Genomic DNA, 19,552 nt, shown 5'->3' on the forward strand with positions numbered 1-19,552 from the left:
ATGTAGATATTCCCTAAAAAAATCTGCCGTTTCCAGCTACAATAGTCATTTACAACATGAACAATGTCTACACTGTATTTCTGATCAATTTGATGTTATTTTAATGGTCAAAAAAACATTTAGCTTTTCTTTCAAAAACAAGGTCATTTATAAGTGAGCCCAAACTTTTGAACGGTATGTATGAATTGTCCATTTTTTATATTCCTTGTTAATATGCATTGACTTCCTGTTCGCCAGTCTCTAATTAACTATCTGCTTGCACCTGTTATGCCTGTTACGCACAGCAGGGGCCTGAAGTACGTGTCTTAATTTGTTTGCACGGCACTGATGAAGGCATGAGGCCGACACATATGCCCTGTTCCTTTTTTATTTACATTAGCACTTTCAGTTTTTGTTTATTTTTGAGGATGGATTAAATTAATTATACTATATTTGCATCTCGGCCTCCTTGGGTTATTCCTTTTCATGGTTTTGAGTGTGAATACTTTTTGAACTCTACAGATATTTTCTCTCCCACGCACTGGCTGCCTTTCATTCTAGCTTGTGCACAAACCCTCATACTGGTTTTCCACAGTTTCAAACCCCGTCAGGTTCTCTGGCAGGCTATTCCAGAGGCTGAGGACATAATAACTAAAGGATGCCTGTCCATGCCTCCTGGTCCTAGGCTTTGGGATAGTTAAAAGGCCAGTGCCAATAAATAATTGTGTATTTGTTCACATTGCTAATGTGTGATTTGAAATTTAGTTTAGAATCTAAAATACCACCTAGGTTTTATCTTTATTGCCCATAAATTAAAATGTGCAACTAGATTCTCTCTCTGTGCTTTGGCTCTAACAATAGCTACCTTGGTCTTGTCTTGATTTCGCTGGAGGAAATTGTGAGCCATACAAGTATTTCAATCACTAATAGTCTAAAAATGTATCCGTGGAGCTAAAATCCTCTGGTGACACAGAAATGAAAAGTGGTTTATCGTCTCCGTAGCAGTGAACAATCAATGCGCTTCAAATAATAGTGAAGACACGCAGCTCAAAAAACTCCCCTATTTATATTTTAGGGACTATACAAGTATCCTGCCAGGACTAGCCTACAACGCCACAATCCAATGGAAAACTAGTACAATTGAGTACAATTCTACTCTAGGGTGTAAACTACAGTGAAAATGTCATTTAAATAATGAAAGCCCTGTTATTTGAATGTTTCATTCCATTTGGATCAGTTGTGGGTCTACTCTCGACATTCTAGAAATGCACAGTAGTAGGCCAGTCTGGCTGTAGTCTATTTCTGATACTGATGCGCTTTGTGTTGCCGATCATCATTCTCCTTAGTTGTCCTATGTGACTACATAGGTCTGTGCTCCCAGCAGGCCCAGTTATTCAGGAAAGCGTAACACCGAGCAGCTATTTCCTCGACCTAGAACCTAACGCTTCAATATAGCCAAAATATACAGTACCAGTGAAGACATACAAATTATGGAATGACACATATGGAAACATGTAGGAACCACAAAAGTGAGAAAGAAAAACACCCTTTGCCTTGATAGCTTTGCACACTCTTGGCATTTTCTCAACCAGCTTCATGAGGTAGTCACCTGGAATGCTTTTCCAACAGTCTTGAAGGAGTTCCCACATATGCTGAGCCCTTTGGTCTGCTTTTCCTTCACTTTGCAGTCCAACTCATCCCAAACCATCTCAATTGGGTTGAGGTTAGGTGATTGTGGAGGCCAGGTCATCTAATGCAGCACTCCATCACTCTCCTTCTTGGTCAAATAGCCCTTACACAGCCTGGAGGTGTGTTGTGTCATTGTCCTGTTGAAAAACAAATGATAGTCCCACTAAGCACAAACCAGATGGGATGACGTATTGCTGCAGAATGCTGTGGTAGCAATGCTGGTTAAGTAAGCCTTGAATTCTAAAGAAATCACTGACAGTGTCACCAGCAAAGCACCCCCACACCATCACACCCTCTCCATGGTCCACGATGGGAACCACACATGCGAAGATCATCCGGTCACCCACTCTGCGTCTCACAAAGACATGGTGGTTTGAACCAAAAATCTCAAATTTGGACTCATCAGACCAAAGGACAGATTTCCACCGGTCTAATGTCCATTGCTTGTGTTTCTTGGCCCAAGCAAGTCTCTTCTTATCATTGGTGTCCTTTAGTAGTGTTTTCTTTGCACCAGTTCAACCATGAAGGCCTGATTCACATAGTCTCCTCTGAACAGTTGATGTTGAGATGTGTCTGTTACTTGAACTCTGTGAAGCATTTATTTGGGCTGAAATCTGAGCTGCAGTTAATTGCCGATTTCTAAGGCTGGTAACTCTAATGAACTTATCCTCTGCAGCAGAGATAACTCTGGGTCTTCCTTTCCTGTGGTGGTCCTCATGAGAGCCAGCTTCATCATAGCCCTTGATGGTATTTGCGACTGCACTTGAAGAAACTTTCAGAGTACTTGAAATTTTCCGGTTTGACTGACCTTCACGTCTTAAAGTAATGATGGACTGTCGTTTCTCTATGCTTATTTTAGCTGTTCTTGCCATATTATGGACTTGGTCTTTTGTATATCTACCTATCTACCTTATCTACCCTACCTTGTCACAACACAACTGATTGGCTTGAATGCATTAAGAAGGAAAGAAATTCCACAAATGAACTTTTAACAAGGCACACCTGTTAATTGAAATGCAATTCAGGTGACTACCTCATGAAGCTGGTTGAGAGAATCCCAAGAGTGTGCAAAGCTGTCATCAAGGCAAAGGGTGGCTACTTTGAAGAATCTCAAACATAAAATATATTTAGATTTAACACTTTTTTGGTTAATACATGATTCCATATGTGTTACTTCATAGTTTTGATGTCTTCACTGTTATTCTACAATGTTGAAAATAGTAAAAAGTAAGAAAAACACTTGATTGAGTATGTGTGTCCCAACTTTTGACTGGTACTGTATGTCATTTAACTTCTAAAATGTATTACATTTTTAGTTGTGGCATAAACACAACTAGTCACAATGTTTTAATCTTATTATGCCACTTCAAAAGTCTCCTGCAGGCTACCTGCGCAACTTCGTCCACTCCACTCTAATATAATTCCAGCATCCAAACTGTACAACGGTCGTTCTATTAATGTAAAGAGACACATTAATTAGAAAACACCAAAAAGTGTAATGACATTCAGAGATTTTCAAACCAAGCCTTCGATACTGTGTAGGCAGGAATGTATTTGACATACTCTACTTGATTGTGGTGTTGAAAACGCAGACCATTTACGATTAGCGCTCGAAGTCTGTAATCGGTATGTAGTTATGCGTTGCTTATTGGTTTTGTGTGGTGCATTTGTACGGAAACCTGTTGGTGGAAAATTTGTTGCATGTATTTGATATAAATATGCCATCAAAATGTAGAAAATCTGATTTCCTCCTAACTGATCATTTTCTGCAGCCTGCTCTTATTGTAGTGTAATAAGACAGGCAGGGAGAGTGAGCTTGTCCATGGTGGTCGGCGAACCCTCAACCTTCTGGCCTGTGAGCCCTGCGTGGCATCGAATGTGCCACAAAGCCGTGCTGAAGTGGTAAAGTCTATATCCACGTTTATAAATGCAGGGCTGCTCTAGTTTTTGTTATTTATGGTCGTAATAATCATTTTTTTGTTAGTTGTATTGGGGATGTGCAATTTTTTTACACTAGTAAAAACCCAATTAGGACAGAGACTTAAAAATATTCTTATTATAACAAGGATCTGTATTTTTGTTATATACATTGCTCAAAAAAATAAAGGGAACACTTAAACAACACAATGTAACTCCAAGTCAATCACACTTCTGTGAAATCAAACTGTCCACTTAGGAAGCAACACTGATTGACAATAAACTTCACATGCTGTTGTGCAAATGGAATAGACAACAGGTGGAAATAATAGGCAATTAGCAAGACATCCCCAATAAAGGAGTGGTTCTGCAGGTGGGGACCACAGACCACTTCTCAGTTCCTATGCTTCCTGGCTGATGTTTTGGTCACTTTTGAATGCTGGCGGTGCTTTCACTCTAGTGGTAGCATGAGACGGAGTCTACAACCCACACAAGTGGCTCAGGTAGTGCAGCTCATCCAGGATGGCACATCAATACGAGCTGTGGCAAGAAGGTTTGCTGTGTCTGTCAGCGTAGTGTCCAGAGCATGGAGGCGCTACCAGGAGACAGGCCAGTACATCAGGAGACGTGGAGGAGGCCGTAGGAGGGCAACAACCCAGCAGCAGGACCGCTACCTCCGCCTTTGTGCAAGGAGGAGCAGGAGAAGCACTGCCAGAGCCCTGCAAAATGACCTCCAGCAGGCCACAAATGTGCATGTGTCTGCTCAAACGGGGGTGGTATGAGGGCCCGACGTCCACAGGTGGGGGTTGTGCTTACAGCCCAACACCGTGCAGGACGTTTGGCATTTGCCAGAGAACACCAACATTGGCAAATTCGCCACTGGCGCCCTGTGCTCTTCACAGATGAAAGCAGGTTCACACTGAGCACGTGACAGACGTGACAGAGTCTGGAGACGCCGTGGAGAACGTTCTGCTGCCTGCAACATCCTCCAGCATGACCGGTTTGGCGGTGGGTCAGTCATGGTGTGGGGTGGCATTTCTTTGGGGGGCCGCACAGCCCTCCATGTGCTCGCCAGAGGTAGCCTGACTGCCATTAGGTACCGAGATGAGATCCTCAGACCCCTTGTGAGACCATATGCTGGTGCGGTTGGCCCTGGGTTCCTCCTAATGCAAGACAATGCTAGACCTCATGTGGCTGGAGTGTGTCAGCAGTTCCTGCAAGAGGAAGGCATTGATGCTATGGACTGGCCCGCCCGTTCCCCAGACCTGAATCCAATTGAGCACATCTGGGACATCATGTCTTGCTCCATCCACCAACGCCACGTTGCACCACAGACTGTCCAGGAGTTGATGGATGCTTTAGTCCAGGTCTGGGAGGAGATCCCTCAGGAAACCATCTGCCACCTCATCAGGAGCATGCCCAGGCGTTGTAGGGAGGTCATACAGGCACGTGGAGGCCACACACACTACTGAGCCTCATTTTGACTTGTTTTAAGGACATTAAATCCAGACCTCCATGGGTTGATAAATTGGATTTCCATTGATTATTTTTGTGTGATTTTGTTGTCAGCACATTCAACTATGTAAAGAAAAAAGTATTTAATAAGATTATTTCTTTCATTCAGATCTAGGATGTGTTGTTTAAGTGTTCCCTTTATTTTTTTGAGCAGTATATATACAATAGAACTGTAGGTACTACCTTCAATTAATGTCTCTATAAAGTGTAAAGAACTCAAAAAATAAAGTAATGGCAACAAATACTGTGATTACTTTTTGCAAATTGATTAAAAGTATCGCTTTGTGAATCATAGTTTTACTAAAATAAAGTGATCATTATTATGATCAACAAAAATACAATCATACAGGTACTTGGAAACATAACATGAATAATATGTCATTGCAAAGAGTGATGTAGACAATGGATTCCACATTGAGTAGTACTCTGTCTCCCAAACTCGATTCAAATAATCAATCGTCATCAAGCTTTGATTATTTGAATCAGCTGTGTAGTGCTATGTCAAAAACCGAAACATGCAACTATTTGGGCTTTGGGAAACCCTGCTCTAGGTCATATTAGACTGTCAGGTGGCTGTCTCTCCTTCATTGGGTCTTGCTCTATTTCTCATTGATGATGTTATATTTCCGTCACTGGTCATCTTCTCTTTCACTGCTGATCGAATATTTTCCAGAACTTGGCTCTCTCAACCATGCAGCCACTCTCTGCTTTGATGTCTTAATCTCATCAGCATCAGGCTCAGACAGACCTATGAACAAACCAGCATTCCTTCAAAGCCTGGCTGTGTGTTTACTATAACATTAGGAAAACCTTAGGAACACCTGCTCTCTCCATGACGAAGACTGACCAGATGAATTCATGTAAAAGCTATGATCCCTTATTGATGTCACTTCAATCAGTGTACATGAAGGTGAGGAGACAATTGACACATGAATTGAGACATGAATTGAGACATGAATTGTGTATGCGTGCCATTGAGGGTGAATGGGCAAGACAAAAGATTTTAGTGCCTTTAAACGGGGTATGCTAGTTGGTACCAGGCGCACCTGTTTAACATCTTTCTAAGTTGTTTCTAAATTTGAGTTATTTAGCTGTTACAACTGACCCCATTTTACTATTAGCCCCGTCTCCCCTACCTTAATACCAGTAGACAACATTTTTGTTCTGTCAGCCAAATAAAACTTCATGGCTTTTATTTTATTTGAGAATCGTGGTGTAGATGAGAAGCTCCTGTAGAGACCCATTTTCTGTTTATGGTCAAACTTCACGTACAAACGTACAATTTCTTTGAATAGCTTTCCTTATTTTGGTTGTCTATATACTATGGTATTTAAGGTATACTGCACATACACGAAGCAGGAATGTGGTTTTGGCCACACTACATCCAAGGCTAATGTAAGGATAGTGTAAACAGAAACGTTGCAACTGATGTTGGAGAGATCTTACTACACATGTTTTACTAATGTAAATCTACTCCAATACAGTCAGCCTCTAGAGGCTATCCTTCCAAATCTCATTGACTTGACTATTGGGCTGGCTCTCTGGGCAGGCTGTTAACGCTCGCATCTGATTGGCTCTGAAGAAAATTACGTTTGAAAATAAAATCCCCTCAGGAGAGTTATTTCCTTGTTTTTCCTCTTTGTTTTAACTTTTTGCAACCGGGGGTCTCACAGGGCTAGCATCTTCCTGCTAACAACTTCCCCAGGTTTTCAACCAACCTGAACGAAGACAGTGCATCCGAAGCTAGTAGCTAGTTTAAATGTTTGTGTAATGTCTAATACTGGCATAGTTTCAAAAGTAAAATCAATAAATATGCACTACACAATGCGTATAGGTGCATTTGCACGCTGAGTCTTAAATGAAGGTGATATGTACAATGCTAAAATAAGATCAGCTGAGTTTAACCTTAGATGTTATATGAAGAAAGGTAGGTATTGCCCTAATACATGATCCGATTCAAATCCACTTTAGCCTAGGGATTCCTGCACATGGATTGATGTTACCAAATTCCCCACATGATTATCGATTTCCCCTTAATCTGACAGCATCATTATTTTCCTGTATTTTAATAATAATAATAATATGTGGTGATAATGGTTAGGGTTGCACATTTTGGGGAATATTCAGAGGTGGAAACTTTCCGTGGGAATTCATGGAAATATATGCAAATTAATATTAATACCCTTTAAATGTAATGTTTTTTGCATTGGATATATTTACCATATCATATGGAGACAGAAACATAAACCTTTTACCTTATAAGTAGACATAATTGTAAATGATTAAATCCTTCCAATAGAAATTAAAAAATACAATTTAGTTACGAATTGAACTTTAATTAAATGAGTTGACTCTTCACATGGGATGATTTCACTGAAAAACAAAAGGGAATATTGAATGATCCCCAATGATCCTTTGCATCTCCCAAAAATGTTTTCAACATACATCTGTAAAATGATAGTCTAGAAACTAATGCTTTGGTTGTCTTCCTCTCAGGCTTCCATGTCTTCTCCCTGGACCTCCTTATGTCCACCTATTGAACATCAGGCTCTGAGACCTCATCTTCACTGTCACTTTCCAACCTTGTCAGGCTCAAAAAGCCTCAAATTTGCCCGGATGGCCACCAATTTTTAAACCATTGTATTGGTCAGCCTGTTGTGCACTTTGGTGTGTGTGTTCCCAAACAAGGACCTCTAAGGCGGCTGATGTTGGTGGGATTTGGAGGATGATGGAGGCAGCAGGGGAAAGAGCCTCAGATCCACAAAGTCCCTTCCACCAGGTGGCTGATGAGATATGTTTGCACGACTGCCATATTGCATCTCCATCCCAAAGCCCTTGCTTGGAAGTGTACTTCGCCAGACTGCCAAGAACCTTGCCATAATTGAGGCCAAGGTGGCGAGACACGGTAGTGATGACACAATAGGCCTTGTTGATCTCTGCACCAGACAGGATGCTCTTGCCAGCATACTTGGGGTCCAACATGTACGCTGCGGCGTGTATGGGCTTCAGGCAGAAGTCTTCACACTTTGTGATGTATTTCAGAACTGCAGTTTCCTCTGCTTGGAGCAACAGTGAAGTGGGCAGGGTAGTACGGATTTCTTCTCTTACATCTGCAAGCAGAGTCTGAACATCAGAGAGGATGGCATTGTCTCCCTCAATCCGTGTAATGGCTACTGCCAAAGGTTTCAGGAGTTTCAGGCTGCTTACCACTCTCTCCCAAAATACATCATCCAGGAGGATCCTGTTGATGGGGCTGTCCATATCGGCAGACTGTTATATGGCAATTTCTTGGAGAGACTCCTTCCCCTGCAGGAGACTGTCAAACATGATGACAACACCACCCCAACGGGTGTTGCTGGGCAGCTTCAATGTGGTGCTCTTATTCTTCTCACTTCGCTTGGTGAGGTAGATTCCTGCTATAACTTCATGACCCTTCACATAGCTAACCATTTCCTTGGGTCTCTTGTAGAGTGTATACATTGTTTTCAGTGCCATGATGTCCATGAGGAGCAGATTCAATGCATGAGCAGCACAGCCAATGGGTGTGACGTGAGGGTAGGACTCCTCCACTTTAGACCAAGCAGCCTTCATGTTCATGTCTGTCACCAGTGCAAATACCTTCTGTGGAACAAGGTCATTGATGACTGCCTTCAGCTCATCTGCAATGTAGAGACTGGTGTGTCTGTTGTCTCTTGTGGCTGTGCTCTTGTAGAATACTGGTTGAGGGGTGGAGATGATGTAGTTCATTATTCCTTTCTCAGAACATTCGACCACCCATCAGAGATGATTGCATGATTTGCTTGACCTTCACTTGAACTCTGAACTCTGCATCCATCAAATGAGTAGATAAAGCATGTCTGGTTGGAGGGGTGTATGCTGGGCGAAGAACATTCAGAAATCTCTTCCAATACACATTGCCTGTGAGCATCAGAGGTGAGCCAGTTGCATACACAGCTCGAGCAATACATTCATCAGTATTTCTCTGACTATGTTCCTCCATTGAGTCAAAAAAATGTCTGATTCAAGGAGGACCATGAGCTGTTGCTATCGATAAGGTGTCTGATTCATCATTTTCACCTCGAAAAGAAGGTGAGGGACTTTTGTCAGAGGTTGCTTGTTGTGAGCGCTGAGGGAACTTTATGCACTTGGCCAGATGATTCTGCATCTGTTGCATTCTTCACACATGATTTTGCACAGTATTTGCAAATGTACACAGCTTTACCTTCTACATTAGCTGCAGTGAAATGTCTCCACACATCAGATAGTGCATTTTCCTGTAAAGATTAGGAAAAAAAATGTACAAAAAAAACAAATACAATTCCATGTACAGATAAATAGTTAAAGCAGTTAGATTAAACAACTCCTTTGTAAGATAATTTTTTTTTAATGAAACATGTATGGAAACAGGTGAATTAACACTCCTCAGTTAGCAGGCTCAAGCAAGCTAAAACCCACATGGTAGCAAAAACTAACTAGCAGAAATTGTTAACAAGTTAGAAATTATTTAAACACACTTTGCTGTAGGCTACTATTTACTACTTAACAAAAAATCATGTATGTCAGATAAAATATATTCACCCCACCCAGTATTGTAATCAAAACTTACCAGAAAGTATGTAGTCCTTGGCTCAGACAGTGTAGTAGTGTGGGCTCAATAGCATCTCATTAGTGTGCAGGATCTTGAGAATCAGCTGTACATGTGATGGAAGAATGCATTGCGCATGCAGAGGGTTGCAATTCCATTGAATTGGGGATAGTTTAACCAAAATATGCCATAAGATCTAGAATTGCCTTATGTGTATCCCACAAAAAAAAGGTTCACTGTTATAAGCTAACTTTTTTGATGAATTTAAGCAAAATTCCCCAAATTCCCAGGCTTAACTTTCAATGGAAAATTTACCGGAAAGTTTCCGACCCTTTGCAACCCTAGTGATTACACAGATGATTTACAGCCACAACAGCACTCTGTCTCTGCAACAAAACAAGTACACACATGCAGGGACGCACACACGTACATATACATACATACACACACACAAACACTGATCCTCATCTAATGGATGGCTGGGTAGAAGGAAGCACTGAGCTGCAGAGACATCTGCTATGCATTGAGGACGAGGATTCCAGAACATTCCAGACTGCTGGCATTGACACGGCTGTCAGCCCACATTTACCACTAAGGCCTGACCCAGGCCTCCCAGCCCCTACAACACACACACACACACACACACACACACACACACACACACACACACACACACACACACACACACACACACACACACACACACACACACATATATATGTTGTGTTACGTAAGTTGAAACACATTGTTGGTTTAAAGATTAACATAGATTTTTAGCAACATTAAGTTATACTTCAAGCTCTACATACCCTTTCAACCTGTCCTATTTTTTTTATAGTTGGTTTAGTATCGGTAATATCAGGTGATTTATGGGTTAGATATGTGTACCACCCAACAGCACATTGTCACAGCTGTATTTTATACATGGCCAATTGGCCATCTGATCTGTCCTGCAAGCCCTGGAGACCTTGTTACCGGCCGTTACTCATGGAGACATGATTGACTGGGGAGGCTTGTATCCAGCACTGCTATACACACACACACACACACACACACACACACACACACACACACACACACACACACACACACACACACACACACACACACACACACACACACACACACACACACCATAAATGTATTTGTGCAGCATCAGGAGTCTAATGGTGATGATTCTAATGGACATGACTTAATCAGACAGCCCATAACACTCTCTCTCTCACACACACACACACTCTCTCACACCCCAGTAAAGAGCTGTGAAATGTGGTCAGCAATAAACGCATTGGCTGCTGGGCTGTGTTGACATGTGGAGTGATGATAATGGCGTCCATACTTAACATTAAACCCACATTAAGTATGGCCGCCGCTCCCCAACTGCTGTTTCCGTTTCGACGGTGCGTTATTTTCCAACGGGCTCTGTTTCTCCCCCCACACCACCCCTCCTCTGGTTTTCAACAGAACAACAGATGATTGTGAATGATAATCATGGGAGGATTGTTTACGTGAGTGTAATGTGATGAGTGGGCTGTGTCAGAGTGAGTGGATTCAAGTTTACATACACACATACATTATTATACATCAGTATGGAGGCAACTGTCAAATTACCTTCATTAAGCATCCTTCTACCTGTTAACTGAGCCATTGGTATTCATCCTCCTTCTCTCTTGCACACGCTCTCTCTCTCTCTGTCTATCTCTCTCTCTGTCTATCTCTTTCTCTGTCTATCTCTTTCTCTGTCTTATCGCTCTCTCTGTCTATCTCTCTCTCTGTCTCTCTCTCTGTCTATCTCTCTCTCTGTCTTATCTGTCTCTGTCTATCTCTCCCCATCTGTTTCATTCTCATATTATTTCTCTATTTCCTCTCCTCTGCAAATGACTTGTAATAGCTTGAACTCCTCTGCATGCTGTATAACCACATCTTTCATAACACTAACTTTAAAGCTTTACACACACACACCCAAACACACACACACACACACACACAGCCAAACACACACACACATACACCCACACACACACACCCAAACACAAACACACACACACACACAGCCAAACACACACACCCAAACCCAAACACACACACACACACACACACACACACACACACACACACACACACAGCCAAACACACACACACACCCAAACCCAAACACACCCACACACACACACACACACACACACACACACACACACACACACACACACACACACACACACACACACACACACACACACACACACACACCCAAACACACACACCCAAACACACACACACACACACACACACACACACACACACAGCACACACACACACATACACACACAGCCAAACACACACACACAGCCAAACACACACACACACACACACACACACACACACACACACACACACACACACACACACACACACACAGCCAAACACACACACATACACACACAGCCAAACACACACACACAGCCAAACACACACACACACACACACACACACACACACACACAAACACACACACCCAAACACACACACACACAGCCAAACACACACACATACACACACAGCCAAACACACACACACACACACACACACACCCAAACACAAACACCCAAACCCAAACACACCCACACACACACACACACACACCCAAACACACACACACACACATACACACACAGCCAAACACACACACACACAGCCAAACACACACACACATACACCCACACACACACACCCAAACACACACACCCAAACACACACACCCAAACACACACACACACACAAACACACACACCCAAACACACACACACACACACAGCCAAACACACACACACATACACACACAGCCAAACACACACACACACAGCCAAACACACACACACATTCACCCACACACACACACCCAAACACAAACAGACACACACAGCCAAACACACACACCCAAACCCAAACACACCCCCCCCACACACACACACCCAAACACACACACACACACTCAAATGCGCACCCAAACACAGACACACACACTCAAATGTGCACACACACTCAAACGCTCACCCAAACACACACACACCCAAACACACACACACCCAAACACACACACACATACACACACTCAAATGTTATTTGTTATTAGAAGTTAATGAAGCACGTAGTTGTGTGCACTTATGGCCATGTCTCATGTGGTAGCTCTTACCCATTAGAGCCGCTGAGCCACGCATGGAAGCCATTTTGGCTATGCGTTGTCTTAGCTCAGCAAATACTATATGGCCCAAAACCTGGGAATCATTTTGTGATAAGAGGGTATTTTGTTTGTTCCAGGCTGTGGGCTGGCATGGCAAAGCTCCTTTAGACCTACAGTTTGTCTAAAGTCTTAATAATTATCTGTTACCCCAGTTTTACCCCTAAAACAAACCCAGAGAAGACAAACAGGCCTATTCTGTGGTATTATTGATGCTTATGATGCAGTGGCTTTTGATCGATGTGTGCCGTGTATTGATTTTTATGTGCTAGCTAGAGAATACACTGTGTGTATGTCTGTGTGTGTGTTGATAATATACGTTATGTCTGTATAGATGAAGTGTATCTGTGTTAGTGTTGGGAGCATGGAGTCGTTACTATGGTCAGCGCAGGGTTATGAGTAAATCAATAAGCAGTAAAAACATACATATATTACACACTCCCCATAGACTCCTTTAATACCCCTGAGTTATGACTGCCACTGGCCACATCTTAAACATGTCCAATAGTATTTCTCTGTTTTAGCATAACTTTGCAGCAGCTACAGAGGGTTTATTAGAGAGAAGGGAGAGGTAGAAAAGCATTGTTTGTGTCAGCTGTTTCCTTAAAGATGGACTCCTTTTTAGGGACTTTTTAAAGGATTGTCCTTGCTCATGTGGTGTTCTGGACCTATCAGAGGTCACTTGATTTGGGAGTAATAGTCAGGAACTAGATATGAAAATGATGAAACGTTTCAATTTCCTCTATTAAATAGCCCAGGATCTTTTATAAACGTGGCTGTTGCTTTTTTGTTGTTGTCTGTTTCCTAATTGTTGTAATCTCTCTTCCTAAGTTTCTGTTACATGTAGGTCTAACCGTGGTTGTGTGTTGTCCAGTTACTACAGCCTGGATGACATCAGCCACGAGACCATCAACAAGTACCTGTCCAACCTGGTGGAGAGGAGTCTCCGAGACCTGGAGTGTTCCTACTGTATGGAGATAGGAGAGGTAGGGGAGTGTTTGTGTGTACGATGTGTATGTATGTGCACATGTATTCATATTGATTCATTTGCCTGTGGTAGTAAGGCAGTGTGAAGGCTTAAGGCACACAGGTACATACTGAGGGGACCATTGTGGTTTGTGTTGATAGATTTAACATGAATCAGTAGAGTTGACCATGTCTTCTCGCCCCTCTTCCTCTCTGTCTTCTCTCCTCACTGTCTCCTTTCATCTCTTCCGCCCTGTTTCCTCTCCTCTCTGTCTTCTCTCCTCACTGTCTCCTTTCATCTCTTCCGCCCTGTTTCCTCTCCTCTCTGTCTTCTCTCCTCACTGTCTCCTTTCATCTCTTCCGCCCTGTTTCCTCTCCTCTCTGTCTTCTCTCCTCACTGTCTCCTTTCATCTCTTCCGCCCTGTTTCCTCTCCTCTCTGTCTTCTCTCCTCACTGTCTCCTTTCATCTCTTCCGCCCTGTTTCCTCTCCTCTCTGTCTTCTCTCCTCACTGTCTCCTTTCATCTCTTCCGCCCTGTTTCCTCTCCTCTCTGTCTTCTCTCCTCACTGTCTCCTTTCATCTCTTCCGCCCTGTTTCCTCTCCTCTCTGCCTTCTCTCCTCACTGTCTCCTTTCATCTCTTCTGCCCTGTTTCCTCTCCTCTCTGTCTTCTCTCCTCACTGTCTCCTTTCATCTCTTCCGCCCTGTTTCCTCTCCTCTCTGTCTTTCCTCCTCTCTTCCTCCAGGATGATTGCACCATTGAGGCCCTGACGTACGGTCGTATCTCCTCCTACTACTACCTGAAGCACCAGACAGTCGGGATGTTCAAGGAGAGGCTGAGGGCTGAGCTGCCCATCCAGGACATCCTCTCTGTCCTCACGGTATGTCTGACTGCCTGCTGGGAATGACCACAGAACATGATGACATTGTCTTATTTTCATCATGGCATCTATCTCCTCTACTATATACTGTCCTGGACTGTCCTGGACTAGACTGGACTGGACTGGACTAGACTGGACTGGACTCCATCATCAGCGGTGGGACTACAGCCATTGATTTGCATTTCCTGTTCTAAATGTTTGAGTGTGTAGTTTAGTCTAATAGTCTATCAGGCATTGTGCAGGCCGATGTCATTTGTTTACCGTACTACTGTGCTTCTACATGTGTTTCTCCCATTGTGTTCACATTGAGAAAGAGAGCGGGATAGACTACTGGACAGTAGGATAGGTAGATGACCATGATTGAGGTCTGGATCTCAGTTCTTTCAAATTAACACCTCTTTATCTGGGCCTCATTAACTCCCCTCATTACTCCTGGGTCTTTGTTCTCCTCCATATGGTTTTCTTCCTCTTTTTTCCAGTTAATAGCGAGTACTTATTCCTCCTCTCCCTCTACTCCCTGTTTTAGTCTGTTATTCCTAGTGAGGCTGCTGATTGGTGGCTGGTAATTGGTGGGATCATTAGGACACAAAGCGGTTTCACACCTCTCCTCAATGGGGGTCACCCGGCGACATCTTAGTTGTGTCAGATAACCCGTTGTGCCCCCTCCACCCTCTGACTCCCCCATGATGGCTCTCACCCAGACGTTTCGACGAGATGGGAGTATGAAGGATCACAGATTAGAGAGGAACTGTCGGGAAAGAAATGTGTTGAAAATGCAGAAAAGATTTAGACATTATCTTCCCCTCTTTTGCTCCCACAACGCCCCCAGCCAGCCCCTACACCCCCCTGTCCCTTGTCCACTCCCCACAGCTAGATTCCCTTGTCCACTCCCCACAGCTAGATTCCCTTGTCCACTCCCCACAGCTAGATTCCCTTGTCCACTCCCCACAGCTAGATTCCCTTGTCCACTCCCCCCAGCTAGATTCCCTTGTCCACTCCCCCCAGCTAGATTCCCTTGTCCACTCCCCCCAGCTAGATTCCCTTGTCCACTCCCCCAGCTAGATTCCCTTGTCCACTCCCCACAGCTAGATTCCCTTGTCCACTCCCCACAGCTAGATTCCCTTGTCCACTCCCCCAGCTAGATTGCCTTGTCCACTCCCCACAGCTAGATTCCCTTGTCCACTCCCCACAGCTAGATTCCCTTGTCCACTCCCCACAGCTAGATTCCCTTGTCCACTCCCCACAGCTAGATTCCCTTGTCCACTCCCCCAGCTAGATTCCCTTGTCCACTTCCCGAAGCTCTACTATTTCTTCTTCTTAGAGTTCACAAGTGATCTACTATATACACACACACACACACACCACACACACACACACACACACACACACACACACACACACACACTGAAAGATTATGTGAAAAAAGTATGTTGCTCTTCCCTCTGTCTGTCTCTCTGTCTGTCTCTCTGTCTGTCTCTCTGTCTGTCTCTCTGTCTGTCTCTCTGTCTGTCTCTCTGTCTGTCTCTCTGTCTGTCTCTCTGTCTGTCTCTCTGTCTCTCCTGCACTTTCCAATATTCGCCTCCCCCTTTCCCTCCCTCCCTGTCTGTAAATGTCACTAAAGAGAAAGTGTGCAAGAGAGATGGATGGATGGAGGGAGGGAAGCAGGGATGGATTGCTGGATGGAGTGAGTAGGGGAGTTAGCAGTTAGTGTGTTATGAGGATCTCTTTATAAAGATTTATTGTCTTTATCCCCTGCACATCTGCATGCAGACACTAAACCACTGCCATATCAATCCTGTTTTTCCCCTCATCGTTCCCTCTGTTCCTCAATCCCCCTCTTTTCTAACACTGCATCTCTCTGCTGATGGATGCTAGCTTAACAGTCCAGAGCAGGATAGGCCCAATGACAAATGTCTCCGCTGGTCCTCTGTTGATGGAAATACGTTGGGGAAACTTAACGTACTGCAGTGAGTTAGAGAAACGCAGAAAAAGAGCCATGCGTCTCCTTGCATCTGTGTCCTCTGAAACCCCACAAACAAGCCTCAAAACAGAACACCCCGTCAGCACTAAACACAGCCCGATTTATAGAGCATCATGGTTTTATATTAGACCAAATGGATTTATATTAGACCAAATGGTTTTATACTAGACCAAATGGTTTTATATTAGATCAAATGGTTTTATATTAGACCAAACGGTTTTATACTAGATCAAATGGTTTTATATTAGACCAAATGGTTTTATACAAGACCAAATGGTTTTATATTAGACCAAATGGTTTTATATTAGACCAAATGGTTTTATACTAGAGCATCATGGTTTTATATTAGACCAAATGGATTTATATTAGACCAAATGGTTTTATACTAGATCAAATGGTTTTATACAAGACCAAATGGTTTTATATTAGACCAAACGGTTTTATACTAGATCAAATGGTTTTATATTAGACCAAATGGTTTTATACAAGACCAAATGGTTTTATATTAGACCAAATGGTTTTATATTAGACCAAATGGTTTTATATTAGACCAAATGGTTTTATACTAGACCAAATGGTTTTATACTAGACCAAATGGTTTTATACAAGACCAAATGGTTTTATACTAGACCAAATGGTTTTATACTAGATCAAATGGTTTTATATTAGACCAAATGGTTTTATATTAGACCTAATGGTTTTATACTAGGCCAAATGGTTTTATATTAGACCAAATGGTTTTATATAGCCGATACATATCCTATGAGGAGTGAAGAATAGAGATGTGGGTAGACATTTAGTGTTTGGTTGTTCAACATCATCCATTCACAGTTTAGCACAGACTCTAACAATATGAAAGGGAACCACCACTGTACATTGTATTCAAAAATAAAACTTTATATTGTGGAAAATTGCTGTGTATTTGCTGACTGTTCATAGGATTTTATGAGCAGGTATGGACAGTTGTAACTTAAGGTTTCTTCATTCGCTGAGAGGTTTTGCTCTTAAATATATTTTGGGGGGACTGCTCTCTTGGGTGAGGGGAGCCAGTGATCCTGATGCAGCTGTTTTAACGGAGATGACTGTAACAAAGGATCTAACCACAGCAGGGAACTAACTTCCTCCTCGCCGACTTTGATCTCTTTCCTTCTCGCTTTCTCTTTATATCCCCCTCTCTTCTCTTCTCTTCTCTCTCCCTCTGCTCCCCTCCCTTCCTCCCTTACCCCATTCCCTCCCTCCCTCCCTCTCCCCCTTCCCTCCCTCTCCCTCTTCCTTCCCTCCCTCCCTCTCTTCTCCAGGATGCTGAGTGGTACGGGGAGCTGCCCGTCAGGCACAACGAGGACCAGCTGAACAGTGAGCTGGCTCAGCGTCTCCCCCTGCAGGTCAACCCCCACAGCTACGACAGCGCCCACACCAAGACCCACCTGCTGCTGCAGGCCCATTTCAGCCGCGCCCAGCTGCCCTGCTCCGACTACGGCACCGACACCAAGACCATGCTGGACAACACCATACGCATCTGTCAGGTTAGTGGCTGACTGTGTGTGTGCAAGATCTGCTGTGTAGGTTTATGTACTGTACCACACACTGCATCCCTCTGGGTACATCCACCGCCCTGCTCCTTTCTGAACAGTGCACCTCTGAAATACTTCCTCTGTTTTCTTGTCCTTTTGTTCCCATCAAAAAGAACATCTTGCTTTCATACATCCCAGAATGGATCCTCTCTCAGCCCTGGGATTCAATCCCTGAGCACATTTCCACATGTCAGTCAGTCAGAGCACCGGTACTCAGATGTTCTGGGTGGAAGAAAGCTCTTCCCTGTTCATTCAATATGGGAAATGGAAGGCTTGTCTAAAAACACAGAGGCGGTGTCTGCTTAGTGCTTGGAGCTACTTTGTAGCCTCATGATCAGGATAGAATGCAGTAGAGGTGACATATGGATGACATAGAGAAGATATAGACAGGGCTCTAAATTAATGTTTTTATTGGTAGCAATGGTGCGCCCAACTTTAAAAAACTTAGGAGTACAACATAAAATCTTGGAGCACCAAAATATATATATTTTTTAATTGATTAAGATATAGCATATTGGGCCTATATGAATTCTAGCTACTTTTGAGGCACATGCTGTGGTATATAACTAATATTTAACCCTGTAAGACATTTGTTTATTGTCAAAAGCTAAAATGTTGATACAAAAAATGACAAAGTGTTTGGCTGGTGGGGTTTGTGTACTGCGTGTGTAATAGAGTTTTCCAAATAAACGACCACTCGATTGATACAAATCATCAAGATATATCATTCTTCCAGGTAAGTCTACTTTGCAGTAAACATTTACTTTGGAAAGTTGTGTGGGAAAGACTTTAGAAATGACTGTTTCGGTGTCACTAACTGGCTACAGGAAGTGCTGGACAGTGCACACGGGCATTCCCATGCCGTTACGTCTTCAGAAAGTTGAAGGAAAAATACAAGTTAGTGATGTAAACTTGAATATTCTTGAATATTCTTTACTTCGGATTGAACAACTCTACGGTAGGGCACTCAGAAACAACTGCACAGTGAAGCATGTCATTACTACCATTATTGTCTGGCAGATTTGTTTCCCTGGTTATACTGGTGCTCTCAAAATAAAATGTTAGTTCCACAGCACGATATCCAGGAGCACGTTGCTACCAAATGGTGGCTCTTTAGAGCCCTGGACATAGACATGACATAGACATGACATAGAGGTGCCATAGAGGGCATCAGATGCCAGGAGACTTGTAAACCGAATGCCTGACAAGGTTTTCAAATAATCTAAATGATCA

The 19,552-nt window shown here is 43.1% G+C and overlaps 1 pseudogene; it reads left to right on the top strand.

Annotated features, from left to right (window-relative positions):
• LOC106579054 (activating signal cointegrator 1 complex subunit 3-like) overlaps positions 1–19,552 on the top strand; it is a 111,786-nt pseudogene that overhangs the window by 90,086 nt on the left and 2,148 nt on the right.

This window comes from Salmo salar, chromosome ssa02, assembly GCF_905237065.1.
Source record: "Salmo salar chromosome ssa02, Ssal_v3.1, whole genome shotgun sequence".
NCBI classification, from domain to species: domain Eukaryota; kingdom Metazoa; phylum Chordata; class Actinopteri; order Salmoniformes; family Salmonidae; genus Salmo; species Salmo salar.